This window comes from Lampetra planeri, chromosome 12 (genome assembly GCF_965212315.1).
Source record: "Lampetra planeri chromosome 12, kcLamPlan1.2.h2, whole genome shotgun sequence".
Taxonomy (NCBI): Eukaryota; Metazoa; Chordata; class Hyperoartia; order Petromyzontiformes; family Petromyzontidae; genus Lampetra; species Lampetra planeri.
The window spans coordinates 3403774-3420780 of NC_136118.1; the positions used below are offsets into that span (position 1 = coordinate 3403774).

The 17007-nt window shown below is 53.1% G+C and overlaps 1 protein-coding gene across 1 annotated transcript in view; it reads right to left on the reverse strand.

The window, feature by feature from the left end:
* The window catches only part of LOC144721528 (adhesion G protein-coupled receptor A3-like), a 108218-nt gene that overhangs the window by 61699 nt on the left and 29512 nt on the right, over positions 1-17007 (reverse strand). The gene's annotated exons all lie outside the window — the stretch shown is intronic.

Here is a 17007-nt window from a genome sequence, read left to right on the forward strand (position 1 = left end):
TCCAGAGAGTGACCGCTCCCACCGCGAGCAAACACCGCGTGCGTGCACGCGACGACGACGGTGACCTCGCGCCGCGTCGGGTGCGAACATTCAAAGTGTCAAACAACGGGGGGGGAGGGGCGCAGGCGAGAGGGCGAGGGAAGAAAAGTCATCTCGGCTTACTTTAATTCGCGAGCTTTTGTCGTGACTTCTGTGCGGAAGGCGAGCCGGTTCCATTGTTGCAGCGGGCCTTTGGGATTAATAAAGCGAGCATGAAACGTCAAAGTGATTTCTTGCTCGATGGAGAGTCGAGGCATTGGTGCTCATCTTCCGTTTACAGCCCTGAGCCATTGCTGGAAACTCCACATTCATATGGCCGGGACTTGAACTGGAAACCTTCCCATTGCGAGCCACTCGCTCCACCGCTGTGCCACTCGGTCGGATGATATGAAAATAAAGACGTGAAATAACGGAAGACCAACAGAACAAGAATATGAAGGAGTGCTCTCAAGTGATACTTTTCTTCCTTAAAGTAATTAGTTCCACGAACGCATATGTAGCAGACTTGCAAAAAAGAAACAATGACAACGATAGCTGAAGGCAACAAAGGCAGTGGACACCTCCCTCACCCCCCCCCCCCCCCCCGTTGGAGAACTGGACTGACAGCGTCGTTCTAGAGACTTTGGGTCGATGCAGACGACTGTCACGGACGCTACATTGACTAAAGCTCTTTTTTGACAGATGTCCAGTCGGAGCAGGTCACAACAAACATAAAACAACGATAGGAGTGCAAAGTATAGGAAAGGTAAGCATTGAGTGGGGAGGACTCTTGCTTGTGACCCATGAAGCCAGCAGCCTTTTCCACAGAGTGGGAGAGAGAGAAAATTAAATGGCATTTGTTGAGAATCTTACGACCGCGACTTTGTAGTGGCCGCTAATCGAGGGATTGGAACGCGGCCAAATTCGTCATCCACAGCCGCGCTGTTTGCACTATTACGCCAAAGATTTTTACATATTTTTTTTCGTGATATTTCCAGCGAATTAACCGTGAAGAGCTCCGGAGGAGAAAGCGCGCGGCGAGCGAGTGCTGCGCTCCGCCGTTCCAGCGCAAAGACGGAGGAGGAGGAGGCGGCGGCGCGCGGTTAAGTGGGGATAATGTTTCAGCACGGCCCCTGCCGCCTTACGAGCGAGAGACGGGGCCCTCTGCCTCAACACCAAGTGGAGACAATTTCATCAAACGGGTAAAAACCCACTCTGCCCTCCCTGCAAGCAAATAACAAAAAAAGAAAAAGGAACACGCCGTCGCTCTCCGTCCGGTCGGAGAGTGGGGCCGGCAAATTGCATTTGCATCCAGCCGCGGTCGCGAAGTGGAAAGCAATATAGGCGGGTGTTTGTCGGCGCGTCTTTCAACAGATGCCATTTCAGAAAGTGCATTCTCGTTTGATTTCGTCGGCGCAATGATACAATTTGTCTTCATTTTAATTTCAATCGCAGCCTATTTCGCCGCTGCACACGCATGAAGGATATTCCGTGGGTTGATTGTTGGATTTGTGTGTGGTGTGGTGTGTGCATGTGTCACGCTATGAAACGTCCCTTTGCCTCTGGCGTTGGGGTCAGGGCAGCCGGCGTCAGAGTCCCACGTCTCTAATTGGGATCGGGATTAAAACTGTTTCAAATTCTCACCGCAAACCCCCTCCCTCCCTCCCTCCCTCCCTCCCTCACTCCCTCCCTCCCTCCCCCACCCACCACCCCCATCCCCACTCCAGTGAATTCCCTTCGTTTGCCCAACGGAGGCTAAAGGAAGCCAACGACACCGGGGTTTGATTTCAGTGTTTTTACAGCAAACAGACACGGATCCGCCGATCCACCCCACTGGGGCCCACCTCCTCCGTACAGCACCCCCCCCCTCAACTCCCTCCCTCCCTCTAGAGCCTCAATGTTTAATAAGATCTGTTAAACTCAGCCAAACCCCAAACATGGGAGAGAGAGGGATTCAAAACAAACAGGGAAATCGTCGTCCAACGTGCGCTCGAAGGCTCGAGTGGAGGACGACGACTGATTTAATAGGAGTATCCACAGCGCCTCCCACCAACGGCGTTGCCAGTAGCGGTTGTTGGAATTAATTCGACGAGACCCGTTGGTAACAACAATAACAACAAAAACTGTCTTCAGACTATCGCTCAATCGCCCATGACACTCCTCCGCGCATGATGCATTTTGATTCTCATCCCACCGCAGCAGATTCACCAACCGCACCGATTTGAACAGGTATGTGTGTGTTTTTTTGCCGAATTTTAAAACACTCTGAACCGCATGCCAATTCATTAAAAGCAAACTAAACCGCTCCATTATATGTTTTATCATTAATTACTGAATAACATTCGAGGATGTGTTTTGAAAATCTGCGTGTGCGGCAGCCTCCTGCGTCATGGGTACAGTTGGAAAGTAGGTCACTGCGCATGTGCAAACAACCAATCAACGTTTGGTGAAGAACTGCATTGTGGTCCTCTCGTCTTACATCACAATCAATGTGACCGACTTGCAAATGTCTAAGGTGACAAGAGACCCACAATGCACCTTTTCACAAAATGCCGATGGTTTTTGCATGATGCACGGAATCTTTGTGCTTTTTACACAAATTTGTGCGGCTTTTTTGAAGATTATGGTGTCCCAGCCTGCACTATCGTTCTGTCATTTGAAGTATGCCACTATCGGCATTCTCGATGGTGATCAATTTGTGAAGCGAGTAGCATAAGGCCTAGGAATGAGGGTTAGTGTTTCATAACGACCCAAGGTTAGCAAAATACGCACTTATCATCTCAAGATTCCCGATCACTACGCACGTGGCAGATCACAAATGAGGACACCACACCATGAATACTGAGGGACACACATTGTCCGTGTTCACCTTCAGGACCTGCCGATAGCTTTATCCAGTTTGCCGGCACGCTGAGTGAGGTGTGGCAGCTGGGACACCGGGGTGGAAGACGAGAAGCTGCAGCTGCCGCGTTGCCACCGTGGCAAATCACCGTCCTGCGCTCATTTACAACGTCGCTGCCGGAGCGCTAGACCCGCTCGCCAACCTCCACGGGCGCCGCGGTAGCTAGGCGATGTTAACTACCTCGCCTGGTATGCAGGAGGTCGTGGGTTCGATCCCAACCCTCACGTCTGCTGCTGTATATTTGGAGTTTGCATGTTTTCCCCGTGGTGGTGTTGATTTTTCTCCGGGTCCTCTGGTTTTCCCTTCCATATTTATAATAAACATGCGTTTACGGTATTTGGCTTTATAAAATGTCCACGTGATACGTTACTTCGTTGAGCTATCATTTGTAGCTAGGTCGCTTCTGAAACAGAGCTATATAGCTCAGTGGGTTTTACCTAGTAAAAAAAAAACCCTGGCGCCTGTATATTTGGAGTTTGCATGTTTTCCCCGTGGTGGTGTTGATTTTTCTCCGGGTCCTCCGGGTTTCCCCTTCCATATTTATAATAAACATGCGTTTACGGTATTTGGCTTCCTTAAATGTCCACGTGATAAGTCACTTCGTTGAGCTGTCATTTGTAGCCAGGTCGCTTCTGAAACAGAGCTATATAGCTCATTGGGTCTTACCTGGTAAATGAAAAATAGTTTTCAGTTTAGTTTCAACCTAAATCACTGGGCCATACGCATGAAGAACCTAAGACGTGCCTCAAACTTCAACAGCATCGCTCCCGAAGCCCTCAACCCGCTCAGCTGCCCTTCCCCCAGGACTCCACTTTAAGGAGACCCGGTCAATAAAGATCCATACGTGAATGGCGGGGAAATGTGCACATTGAGGGGACCTGGGAGAGAGATAGGGCTTAAAAAAAAAGCTTTTTTAGGGTCGGAAATGTTTGACTTGAATAGGTAAAAGCTCGGCATGTGAACTATCTTCCCTCCCCGGAAATATTGTCACGGTCACAGCATGGGGAATGGGTCACAAACCGATGTCGAAGTCGAGTATCTTTGTCTCATTTTGCCCGTCTCGTTCGCATTGCATCTCTTTAGTCTCGTTTGTGCAGTTTTGATCACCCCATGAGTCTATGACATGTAACTTTCGCATATCATTCGCACACGACTGTTATTCATCAATTCTGGCGCGTCGAATACGGCACGCTTTCACCACATGCCTAGCGGAAGCCAATTGCAGAAGTCTCTTTTTGCAGGCGATATCTGGTCCATATCCACGTGTAGGGCTGTTACGGGAGGGCTGTAAGTGCATACGATCCAATGGGTAACAAACACAGTGGGCGGAGTTACGGGAGTACACGGGGGGGGTGCCCGCAGCGACGTCCGCATCAGGCAGCCTGGGGGGTTGTGATCCTGATGGGGGGTATAAAGGGGGAGGACAAAGAGAGCTCGGGGCTCAGTCTGGGAACGAAGGAGGAAGAGTGAAGATCCTCTAGCTAGAGCCCTGGACTCCCCTCGACGCCGCCCTTGTCAGGGCTGCAGAGGAGCGAGCCAGAGGCGTGGTTCCGTGAACCAGGGTTAGACCCTGGGACTCCGGAGACCGTAGCCCGACTCACCAGTGTCGGGCCAGTTAGCCTCCCCTAGCTCGTTAGAGGAGGACTTGGGGATAGGTGAGATTAGCTAGGGGGTATCCCCAGTTATCCGGGTGAGGGGGCCGCTACCCCCTCTAGTGTTGTCCTGTACCGATAAGCTGAAATAAATATACGTGTGCCTCAACCTGGGTGTCCAGCGTCTTCACCGGTACTTCATCTGGTGTCAGAAGTACTACGGACATGGAAACACGTCAGACAGCTCGAGCCAGAGTACCGGAGGAGGACACTGCTGAAGTCGTTGAGCCCGAGGCGGCTCACCAAGACATGGCGCAGCCGGGGGCCGACGCGTTCCTACCGGGGCATCGGCATGAAGAGGGGCCGCAGCCAGACGCGCTACGGCTGGCTCACGAGAGACTGGCGGAGCTACTGTACGCCGCTGCCGCCACGCTGGAAAACATCACGCGGCTGGGGGCTGGTGGTCCACCACGGGGCGAGGGGAGCCGTCAACCTGAGCGCCTTCCCGCCATTTCTGAAAACTCAAGCTTTGAATTTCCCGCCATCGTCACGGCAGCTGCGGAGGGCGTGGCCGGGCTCAACCTTGGGTCCGACACCGCTCTCGCTGGGACAGCTGCGTCATCTCCAGCAGAGGGAGCGTCATCACATCCGCGACAGGCGATTCCATCTGCCATTCGCGCCGACGCACAGCCGAGTCCCGGGGATAGCAGCCTACAGACGTCCAAGGCGAACGCTGCGCTACAACAACGGCTGCCTCCGCTTAAAGAATTTGTTGGTGCAGAGGGCGACTGGGGCGGCTTCCAGCGACGCTTCATCGCCCACCAAGAAATGGCAAGGTGGTCCGACGATGAAGCCCTCTGCGCGCTGCCGGCGCTCCTCGACGCAGACGCGCTCGCCGCCCTCACATCGGCGCCGAAAGAGAAGCGGTCTACTCTGCCGAAGGCACTACAGCTGCTGGCCGGGGTCTATGGACCTTCAGCGGAATGCAGAGAGCGGTTCTACGAGCGCAAGCGGGGTGAGAAGGAGTCGCCCCTGGCATACAGGACGAGCCTCCTAGCGCTGGCTAAGACGGCTTTTCCCCGTATGGACGACGATGGCGTGGACGCGATGGTCACGGAGAAAATACTCCTCCTGGCAGACGACCTGGACATCGCTGTCGTCGCACAGGAGGACGCCGAGATGACCTCTCTTCAGGCGGCGCGCCTCCTTCACGCCAACCTTCTGTCCCTGCGGCGGAAAGCCAGCAGGGCATCGGCAGGGCGTGCGGTGGCTGCAGCCACCCTTCCGACGGAGGAGCTCTTCGCCGTCGACCATCGACGGCAACAGGCGCAAGAAGTACGGTCGGCCCGGGACGGGTCAAGCCGTTTCAACCGCCCGTCGTCTCCACCGGGGCTCCCGCGGTGTTTCAACTGCGGCGTCCGGGGCCACGTCGCCTCGGGGTGCCGCTCTCCTCGACAGCGCGGGACGACGGCTCGACGGGACGCCGGGCCTCCTCCTCCCAAGCTCCAGCAACATGACCCGGCGAGTCGCGGCACCACACATGTTTGGCCAAAGCACCTACCCGTTGCACGCTCTCGCACCACAACAAACGGGGGGCCGATGTCGCGTTGCGAGGGGCTAACGCGGATCACTGCGGGGACTCAAATCGAGCCCAAACAGTGGTCCGTGTTGGCCCATCGCGTGGTAGCCGCGTCGTCAGGGTCGTCGGCCGTAGTCGGACACATTGACGGGGTAGAAGTACGCATCTTGGTCGATACGGGGGCATCGGCGACAATCATTTCGGAATTAATTTACAATATTCTGCCCGTACAAAGCCGGCCTTTACTGCCGGTTAACGTCCCATTCTATGCCGCTAACGGGGGCTCTCTCGGCATCATGGGACAGATTCGAGCGCAAATTTCTATTGGGGACATCAAATTGTCGGGGCCGATTTTCGTTTCCTCCTCGCTGGCGGTTCCGTGCCTGCTGGGGACGGATTTCTTAGGTAAAATGCCCATTCGTATTTTGATCGACCAAGGATGCATTGAGCTTCCATCGGGGCGGCGCATGGCGTTCCTGCCATCCCCTGCGGCAGCTCGGTCGGCGTTCGCGACGGTACCGGCGTTCGTCGTTAAAACTGTTCGTGTGCCGCCGGGAGCTCAAATGCTAGTGCCTCTGAAACTTCGTAGGCCCTTCGCTAAGGGCATAGGGGATCAGGGTGTTTTGCTGGGACCGTCTAGGGCCGGGGTTAATGGGCCTCATTTGATTCCGGCCCAGACCGTCGTAAGAGGGGACAGGGACCCTTTCATCGCGGTCCTCAATGTGGGATCGCAGACGGTGGTGGTTCCTCAAGGGACGGTGCTCGCTCACGCGACGCCAGTGCCCTGCGAGGAACCTGTCGCGAACCACGTTGGCACTGCTTCCCGGATGCTCCCACATTCGGACAGCGATGAAGGGTGGATCGACGCGCTTTGTGCGGGATCGACGGACCTGACAAATTCAGAGCGCCAACAGCTTAGAACGCTACTGAGGGAATTTTCCGACGTTTTCAGTCGTGATAAATATGATTTGGGTTGCACTCACCTGCTGCGTCACCATATTGACACGGGTGACAGCGCGCCAATTCGCCAAAATCCGTTTCGGTTAAGTCCCGCCGAAAAGGACCATGTCAAATCGGCTGTTGATGACATGTTAGCCGCCGACATCATTTCTCCCTCCACCAGCCCGTGGGGAGCGCCGATCGTCCTGGTTAAAAAGCAGGACGGCTCGTTGCGGTTTTGCGTTGATTTTCGGCGCCTTAATAAAATTTCGGTTGCCGACGCATACCCGCTCCCGCGGATGGACGAATCGCTGGACGCTTTGGCGGGAGCGCGATTCTTCTCCACACTAGATTTACTTTCGGGATTCTGGCAGCTTCCTCTGGACGATGATTCTAAGCCTAAAACTGCTTTCCGTACACCGCACGGCCTGTTCCAATTCAACCGGTTGCCGATGGGCTTACACTCAGCGCCGGCAACTTTCCAGCGATTGATGGAATTGGTTTTGGCTGGATTGCAATGGGAATCGTGCCTGATTTATTTGGATGACGTTATTGTCTTTGGTAAAACTTTTGATGAACATCTCCAGAGGTTGCGGGCGGTTTTCCTAAAGATGCGGGCTGCTAATTTGAAATTTAAGCCCCAAAAATGCCATTTGTTACGCGAGTCGGTGCGTTATTTGGGGCACATCGTAGGGCGCTCGGGTATTGCTACCGATCCCGCCAAAACGCAGTGTGTCAGCTCCTGGCCGACTCCCACCTCGGTGGGAGAGGTCAGGAGTTTTATTGGCTTCGCATCATATTACCGACGCTTCGTCGCTAATTTTGCAACGATTGCCAAACCCCTACACGCGTTAACATCTAAAGGGGTTCGGTTCCACTGGGGTCAGGATGAGGAAGCTGCTTTCTGCTCCCTTCGGGACGCGCTGGTGAAGGCTCCTCCCTTGATTTACCCAGATTTTTCGAGGCCGTTTTTGCTCGACACCGACGCGAGCAACACGGGTATTGGAGGCGTGCTTTCCCAGGTGGTTGACGGCGTGGAACGGGTGGTCGCGTACGGCAGTCGGGTGTTGTCTCCAACGGAGCAAAGATATTGTGTCACCCGTAGGGAACTGTTGGCAATTGTCTATTTCATCCAACAGTATCGCCCATATCTGTACGGTCGGCATTTCACCGTCCGCACAGATCATGCGGCACTGCAGTACGCCCTGAAGGTTCAACAGCCATCGGGACAATTGTCCCGATGGCTGGAGGTCCTCCAGGATTTCAGTTTTGAAACCACTTATCGTAAGGGCGTTCGCCACACCAACGCTGACGCTCTGTCACGGATGCCAACCGCCTCCGAATGCGCATGTCTCCTGGGGTCGGGGCGTTGCAAGCCAGTAGGGGACATGATGGTTCCGGTCCTGGCGGCGGCCGCCGACGATGAAACGGTAGTCCCCATTGATATCGCCGAACAGGGGAGAGATTCCCTGCTTGGATTGCCCGTTGATGAATGGGGGCGCCTCCAGTTGGAGGATGCCTCCCTCCTCGCGTTGCGTCGTCGCGCCGGGGAGAGGGGGCGTGTGACGGGTCATGCCGACGCATGGGAAACCCATGCGGGCTTGCTTATGCATTGGGACGGGAAATCCCAGCGTCACCGGCTGGTGGTCCCTTCTGGCCTACGAGGTAAGGTGGTGTGGGCTGCTCATGAGCGCCTCCTCCACCTAGGTACCCAGAAAACACTCGCCTTGCTCCAGCTGAATTTTTTTTGGCCGGGTATGACAAAGGATGTCACTGATCTGTTGGCGGCATGCCCTCAGTGTGCGCAGCGCAAACCACCGGCACGGGAGTCGAACCCGCCCTTGCAATCCATCCAGGTCTCCAGAATAAATGAACTGGTCGCACTGGATATTCTGGGGCCATTCCCCGCCACCTCCAGGGGAAATAAATATTTGCTTACTGGGGTCGAATATTTTACGCGCTGGCCTATGGCCTGGCCCCTGGCGAATCAGTCGGCAGCAGCCATCGTCGACGCCTTTGTCCAAGGTTATGTCATGGACAAAGGTGCCCCGGAGCGGTTGTTGACCGACCAGGGTAGAAATTTTTCGGGGAAACTCCTAAAACAAGTCTGTGATCTCCTGGGAACGAAAAAAATTCGAACCTCCCCCTATCACCCGCAAACGGACGGGATGGTCGAGCGTCTGCATCGCACCATCACGTCTATGTTGTCGCAGCAAGTTTCGGACTCACAGGCTGATTGGGACTTACATATTCAAGGGGTTCTAGCGGCATACAGATTGGCTCCCCATGCTGCGACGGGGTTTTCACCTTTCTTTCTTATGTATGGCCGCGAACCCGACCCACCTGTTCGGGCACAGTTGCAGATCCCCGTGCCGCTGGGCAAATCTAAATTGGACGATCACGTTAAATTTAATCTTGACAAACTGACTGAGGCGCGGGATGCGGCGAGGCTAAATTCTGACAGGCGTCAGAAGGCGAACGAGCGCCTCAGACTGGCTCGCGCGCACGTGCTGCAGTGGAAGCCGGGGGACAGGGCATGGCTGCACTGTCCCCAGGTACCACTCGCGACCTCCTCTAAACTCGTACGCCCGTGGCGGGGCCCCGTCGAGGTTGTTGAGGTTTTGAGGCCTCAGTGCGTTCGAATCCAATGGGGGAGGCGCCGGTGGTTTGTACACCCCTCTAGGCTGAAGCCGTTTGTTGCGGTGCGGGGGCCCACGCCACGCACGCGAGGCCAAGCATGTGGGGGGTCGACCGACTCGGAGGGTCCGTCGCTGCTCTCGCCTGATGTGTTGCCGGCTGTCCCACCCACAGGTGTACCGGGAATGACGGGCTCACGCCCTGGAACCCCCACAGGTGATGCCGACAGTCGCGCGACTTCAATCGCGACCTCACCTCAAATGGGACAGCCGCCACCGGATGGTCCGCCGTCCGGGGTTGCCCCGTGTGACGGGCCTGCGGCAAGGACGCGCGCTAAAATGCGCAGACTCTTATAATATACAGCAGGAAGAAAAAAAAAAAAAAACTTTTCTTATTTATTTTCCTTCACGTGTCATGGTTACTGTATGCTGCGTCGGTGGTGTGCTCCTTGCACACTGAGTGTGTTGTGTTGTGTGGGCGCGGTGTGTGTGTTGTGGGTGCGTTGTGTGTCGTGGGTGTGCTGTGTGTGATGGGGGAGTTCCTGGCTAGTTGTACATACGTGCTTACGGATTTCGTATTTATGCGGGGGGGGGGGGTGCGTCGGACATTCCCTTCGGGGGTATGGTTGTTGTTCTTGTTGTTGTTCTGCTATTTGCATTTTGTTGAAAAAATGAGGCACACACGGGGTCGAGGGGTAATTGTTCCTTTATTTGGAATTGTTGCAGCCGGGACGGCTGCGAGCTGTAATGGGGGGGGTGATGTAGGGCTGTTACGGGAGGGCTGTAAGTGCATACGATCCAATGGGTAACAAACACAGTGGGCGGAGTTACGGGAGTACACGGGGGGGGTGCCCGCAGCGACGTCCGCATCAGGCAGCCTGGGGGGTTGTGATCCTGATGGGGGGTATAAAGGGGGAGGACAAAGAGAGCTCGGGGCTCAGTCTGGGAACGAAGGAGGAAGAGTGAAGATCCTCTAGCTAGAGCCCTGGACTCCCCTCGACGCCGCCCTTGTCAGGGCTGCAGAGGAGCGAGCCAGAGGCGTGGTTCCGTGAACCAGGGTTAGACCCTGGGACTCCGGAGACCGTAGCCCGACTCACCAGTGTCGGGCCAGTTAGCCTCCCCTAGCTCGTTAGAGGAGGACTTGGGGATAGGTGAGATTAGCTAGGGGGTATCCCCAGTTATCCGGGTGAGGGGGCCGCTACCCCCTCTAGTGTTGTCCTGTACCGATAAGCTGAAATAAATATACGTGTGCCTCAACCTGGGTGTCCAGCGTCTTCACCGGTACTTCACACGTATAACACTGAGCCAAAGGAACAGGATACAAACAAAGCAACGCAAAAAAAACAATTTCGTCGACAACCATTCGCAATGAATCCACAAAATCTTTGCCAAAGCAAAGTGACCGCCGCTCAGGTCTCCCCGTGGCCTGTCGGTTGGTTACCGGCCCGAGTTATTGGCTCGACGAAAATATGAATCTGGTCGTGAATAGCAACGAAAGCACGCCCCTGGGCGCTCAGACGCTGGGCGACAACGCGGGTGACGAGGAGGGCTCAGTCCGCAGGGCTTCCGAGCTTAGCGCCTGCCGGGCCAGACGCCCACAAAATCAAATCCGTTACTCGAGTAACGCTGTGGGGGCTGGCGGGTGGGTGGGTGGGGGTGGGGGGCCCACTGCAGATCGGGGCAGCGTTTCATAAAAAGTCAGCGGATTTCTTTTTTTTTCTTGGATAAAGCAAAAGTAGCCTTTAGTCTATAATGATTACAAACACTTGCATTTAATGGGCGAAAAATGCGGCGTTCTTGTTCCGTCGTTTGCGACCGAGGTGGCACTTCATGGCATGGGAATGAATTGTAAATTAAAAAAAATGGGACCTAATAAATGCAATTCCCAACACAATCCCTCCTCGTTTTAGTCACGCTCACGCCCGCCGCTGTGTACGCCCGAAACGGGCAAATCAGACTTAAGCCATGGCGAGGGTTTGGGGCTTCAGTTCGGCCGAGAATAGGACATCAAAGCGAGCGAGCGGCCCTGTAGGAATATCACCAGAGAAAGGACGCTAATAAAATAATTAAAAAGTCGCCACTGCGGCGTTCAGACTCTCGAAACCGATATCCCGACGCCAATTTAAGTTCAGTCGTCTTTTTATTTTGCCTTAACACAAATCAGGGCCTTATGTTTAGTTTCCTGTCAGCAGGCACGCTCGAGTTCTCCGCCCCGCTCGTTGCTTTATTAGAAGCAGCTGGCCTCCATTTGCCTGCTCGTTGTTTGTTCACAAGGGGGGTATATGTTATCTTTACGGGGAAACCATTACCTCCGTCCGTCCTGTTCGCTTTTTTTTTTGCTTTTTGGCAAAGGCGAGCGGGCTGTCTCCGTGCTCTGCCAGTGCCCTTTCGACCACGGCGGTGGTGGTGGTGGTGGCGGTGGTGGCGGTGGCAGTGGTGGTGGTGGCGGTGGTGGCGGTGGTGGTGGTGGCGGTGGTGGCGGCGGCGGTGTACGGCGCGGGGTGGAATCGCGTTTTGGCGCGGGCCGATGATCGAGCCATCGAGAGTTTGGGTGGCGCTGCGTCAACGCGAACGGATGACATCATGAAGGAAGGAGACGGGTAAAAAAAAAAATCTGGCAAAAAAATGTAATGAAGCCAATGCGGTGAAAGCACAACCGCAAATTAGCGTAAGTTTTTTCCCCACTGTCTACCATCACATTTTTTGGGATGGTCCGTGGTTGGCGTCAGACCGCGGTGCGTGCGTGTTGAGAACTTATGTCGCACGACAGAGTGGTCGGCTCTCATTCGAGACGAGCGTCTTGAACAGCTCAACTCCAAGGCCAGCATCGTGATGTTCAACCGCATCGCAACTACACTTTTAGAATAGCGCAATTTGCGCCGTCAGCTGTTACTATAGTTTTTTAAAATTTAAATTGGTGACAACTGTGCACCAACATTTTGCCATGGGCCTTGTGGGACTATGTTGGTGGGCAACATAGGACAGTGCAGCCACGATCATTGTTGTACTGTGCTTCTACGGTCCCGTATATATATGCTCGCCGCCTTCATCAACGTGAGAAATTGACGAGAGTGGTGAAGTATGGTAAACTAACCCCCACGGAGCGCACGACCTGGGGAGACCGTCATCCTGCAGTGGAATGACAAACAGACCGCAGATGAACGTAACAAAATGTATTTTTGTTACTTTCATTCAACTCGTTGGTCGAATAATTTACATTTCACGGAGACATAACATCCTAGTATTTGGGTTTCATTTCCGTTGGTTTTGTTTTGCAACATCAGCCGACAATTTATAAAGTTATGGAATAATACGGCTCCGTCTTTACGTTGCATTGTTCCCGAGGCAAACTCTCTCCGCGTGATCCAGTCTCTGCCGAGAAGCAGTGCTGAGAAAGACTCTCGGAAGGGGCCCAACAACAACATTGACATTTCTAAATTGGTAAAAAAAAAATTGCACGTTGGATTTAATCCGAGACTGGATTTGCATGCAATGCATTATTGCTCTTGGGACCAATGTCCCATGGTCTCTTTACCATGCAACGTGCAGCAAACGGTGATGCCCTGAAGTAGACATTATCCACGTTACCCAATATCAGCGACATCCAAACCATAAAACGCAAACAAATGCGCTTGTTCCCAAGCATACCAATGGGAATCTTGGCTTCTCTTCACATAAAGAAGACCCCCCGTGTAGCCTTAACAGACTGTTGGGGCAAGTGCTGTTCGCGAGTAGCAACCTATGAAGGCCGGCACGGCACACGAGGGGGTGGGTGGCCAGCACAATGCCCGGTCGCCGTTGTCTCCCCAGTGGCGATGTTTACACATCGCACGAGGTACTCATTTGAGGATGACTCGATCTAGGGAAGGGCCCAGGACCGATTCAAATAATCATCACTGATGTTGGCCGTGAGCGGGGATCGAACTCGAGTCGCCGAGTTCGTAGGGCAGCGCGATAATCGCTACACTACCGCTCCCCAGTCTTCATAGGGTATACGCACGCGCAGAAATAACAATATGTTTAATGTTGTAGTGGGTGGACATGAGAAATCTGCAACATCAACTGCTTTCATTCGTGTGCTGATACACGAGCTTAACACGCGACGTGAAGCTACAAGGCCTAGAAAAAGGCTCGTTTTATTTCCACACGCTCTGACCCCGGGTTAACCTGTGCCCCACTACAGCTCTACACTCAGCCCACCTCACCCTAGAGCGCCGACATTTGTTCAGGTAACGGATTACATTCCGAAGTGCACTTCTCCGTGTATCACCAAACTCCTGGGGCATCTTTGCTTTCACGCTTTTACCAGCGAAAGTCTCTTCCACGACGGGCTAACGCTGAATATAACGCCATTTGACGGGCACCCTTTAATTCGAATGTTGCTGCCAATTCTCAACCATTGATCTATTCGGTGCGACGCTGGAATGGAAAGAAAAAGCACAACCCCCCCCCCTCCCCCTTCATCACCCCGGGGGCTCAATCGAGCAAGAGATCCCAAAACTTGAACTTGCGTCCCGAGTTATTTTCGTCCAAACACCGTTTACAAAACCGTTTTCCTCTTTCCTGGTACGGAATCGTAAACGGGATGCCCCCGCTACGTCTCGGCACACGCGTGAGCGGAACTCTGGCAGCGCCCGCGGGGTTTTACCTTACACACACACACCCTATCACTTTCACCTTATCCCTGACCTCCCCCCCCCCAATCACTCCCCATCACTGCGCGGCGCATCGCGCGTTTGTCCCGTTTAACCCGAGAGGGCAAAGGGTTCCCACCTCGGACAGATTATCCGGGGCGCGAGATGGTAGCCGCCGGTTGCTCGCACCCCCCCCCCCCACCGGCTCGCCATCCCCGGCATTCCGTGGAACATGTTGTCCGATCGTTTAGGAGGAGCACAGGGCGTGGGGCAAGGAAACACCCAACGCCGCCAAGGTCACCGCTGCTGCTGCTGCAGCTCGCTTCTGCTGTCTCCTCTCGAGCCACGAACTCGGTCGACTCTGGTTTCGGTTGCGAGGAGCGAGGGTGCGTGGGGGGTGGCAGGCTGGAGAGGCGGGGTTGTTTTGTTTCGTTCTTTCCCTTCTCGTATTATATATATAAAAAATAACTGCAGCTGAAAAAACACCCGAGCGTACGAAATCTGAAATATGCCGAGAGGAGACGCAAGCGAATTCCTGGCACACGCTAAAAAAAAAATCCCCAATTGTTGTAAAACAATGAAAATGTTACATATTCCCTTTCTTACATCGATCTTGACGGGTTTAGTTTTATTGCTGACACATGTAGTTATGTACTTTTGCCGATGCGTGTGCGTTTCTTTAAACGACCGGTAGCTGATTGAATAACATTTGTTTTACGTGCTATACTGTATGTTTATAATTTTATAAATACAGTGCCATACAATATTTTTTATGACTATTGTTTTGCTCACGTAATTTTCAGTCCTATATCAATCCACCACGGGATGAAATATTCCCTACACTGTGTTAGTCAGAGGAGTTATTTGACCATACTTCACCAAACTAGGCAGTGTGGGTTGGTGAAGGGTAAGCCTAGGAACAGATCAGACAACACTCGCCACGAATATTATCCGTGGCCGGGAACCACCTTCATTTCTTATCTAATATATGTTTAATTATTATTGGGGCTTCATCTTATAATTAGTTCACTGTGGGGATGATCAGATTTGTGACAATTTCATAAACTAAACTATTTAAATTTTTACGAGGTAAGGCCCACTGAGCTGTAGAGCTCTTTTTCAGAAGTGACTTGGCTATCACAGATGATATCTCAACAAGGTGATAACTTTTTAATTGTTTGTTTTGGTGCCATTTCGTAAATTGTTCATTCATTTTAGATTTTAATAAGGGTTTCATTTGCTCGGTAAAGACAGTATATGGGATTTCGTCCTAATATATAATAAATGTACAGCGTTATGGGATGCTATTAGCATGAATGACACTATGTAAAAGAAAGTAGTATTACTTTGTGCAAATTTACAGCAGCCAAATATTTTAGACGCATATTTATAAATGTGGAGGGAAAACCCGGAGGACCCGGAGAAAAATCAAAGCGACCACGGGAAGAACACGCACACTCCAAATATACAGCAGACATCAGGATCGGGATCGAACCCACGACCTCCTGCATACCAGGCAAGGTAGTTAACATCTCACCTCCGCGGCACCCCATTGCCACCAGGCAGAAGATTGGGGCCTTGTAATTCAGTTAATACAGCAATGAGTTCATCAACTGGAGTGAATCAACTGACTCTCGACTGCCCAAAGACAACACAGCCACAAGCAATGCCGCCACAACCATCCACTCTCGAAAAAGATACCAATACGACAGTGCCTGAAGCTTCGAGCAATGTTTTCATTTTCCTTTCCAGTGTGCGTGTATGTTCCCCACTGAAGTTTTCACCGTTTCACTTTCAAGTGTGCTCCCAAAAACCAATACAAAGACCCCAGCGCTCCACCGTACAGGCATGGCATTTACGGCACAAAAATCACTACAAGATTCGAGCCCGAGCTACCGGTGGCCGGCCCACCTGCGGTGCCTTTAATGTATTATTGATCAAGCCCAGGAAACGCTTCAAGCAGAATAAAACATCACCTGGCCGCGCTGAAAGGGGGGTGCAGTGTGCGAGAGTGAACCCTCCAATCCCAGGGCTTACCTCCCCAATCCGGGACAATGCTGTCACAATCCCACCACCATGGGCCCGCGCCTGGCTTCACTTTTGTTTTCCAAATCCTTGCAAAAGAAAACTCGGCCCTAAAAAAACTAAAACTTTTCCTTCCACCCCCCCCTTCCCAGCTGCCGCATGGCTCGCGCCGTTCAGAGAATAAGAAGAAAGCGGGAAAAAAAAGGAAATTTGAATTGACAAAGGAAGTTGACTTCTGGACACTCTGCGAGGACCTAGGAGGCAGGGCCTACATTTTAGCCGGGTCTGCCTGGGTCGTCTTCTTACCCAGAACATGTTTACGCACGACCGGCACACCACGTCCAGTATGCCTTTCGCCTATGGCCGCGGCTGCCGGGAGTCACGTGGCCAAATGCAGTTTGCGAGCGACCACAATAAAAATTTTATTCGGTGACAAATTCGGCCGCGGGCTTGCAAAGGCTACGGCGACATTTACCCGCCGGTGTTGAAGCGGCCACGTGCAGGCTGCAGAGGCGTCGAGAGACGGAGAAAGCGCAGCTGCCGCCACCTGACAGGTGGAGCCCGACTGAAAGCCGAGGCCGGAATTCCCACCTGTGAATTTGAAATTTCCTGTTTTGAGCCAGATGAAAATCTGCAATTTTTCCTAATGGCTTCTTGACGTTGTCATTAAAACCACATCGGG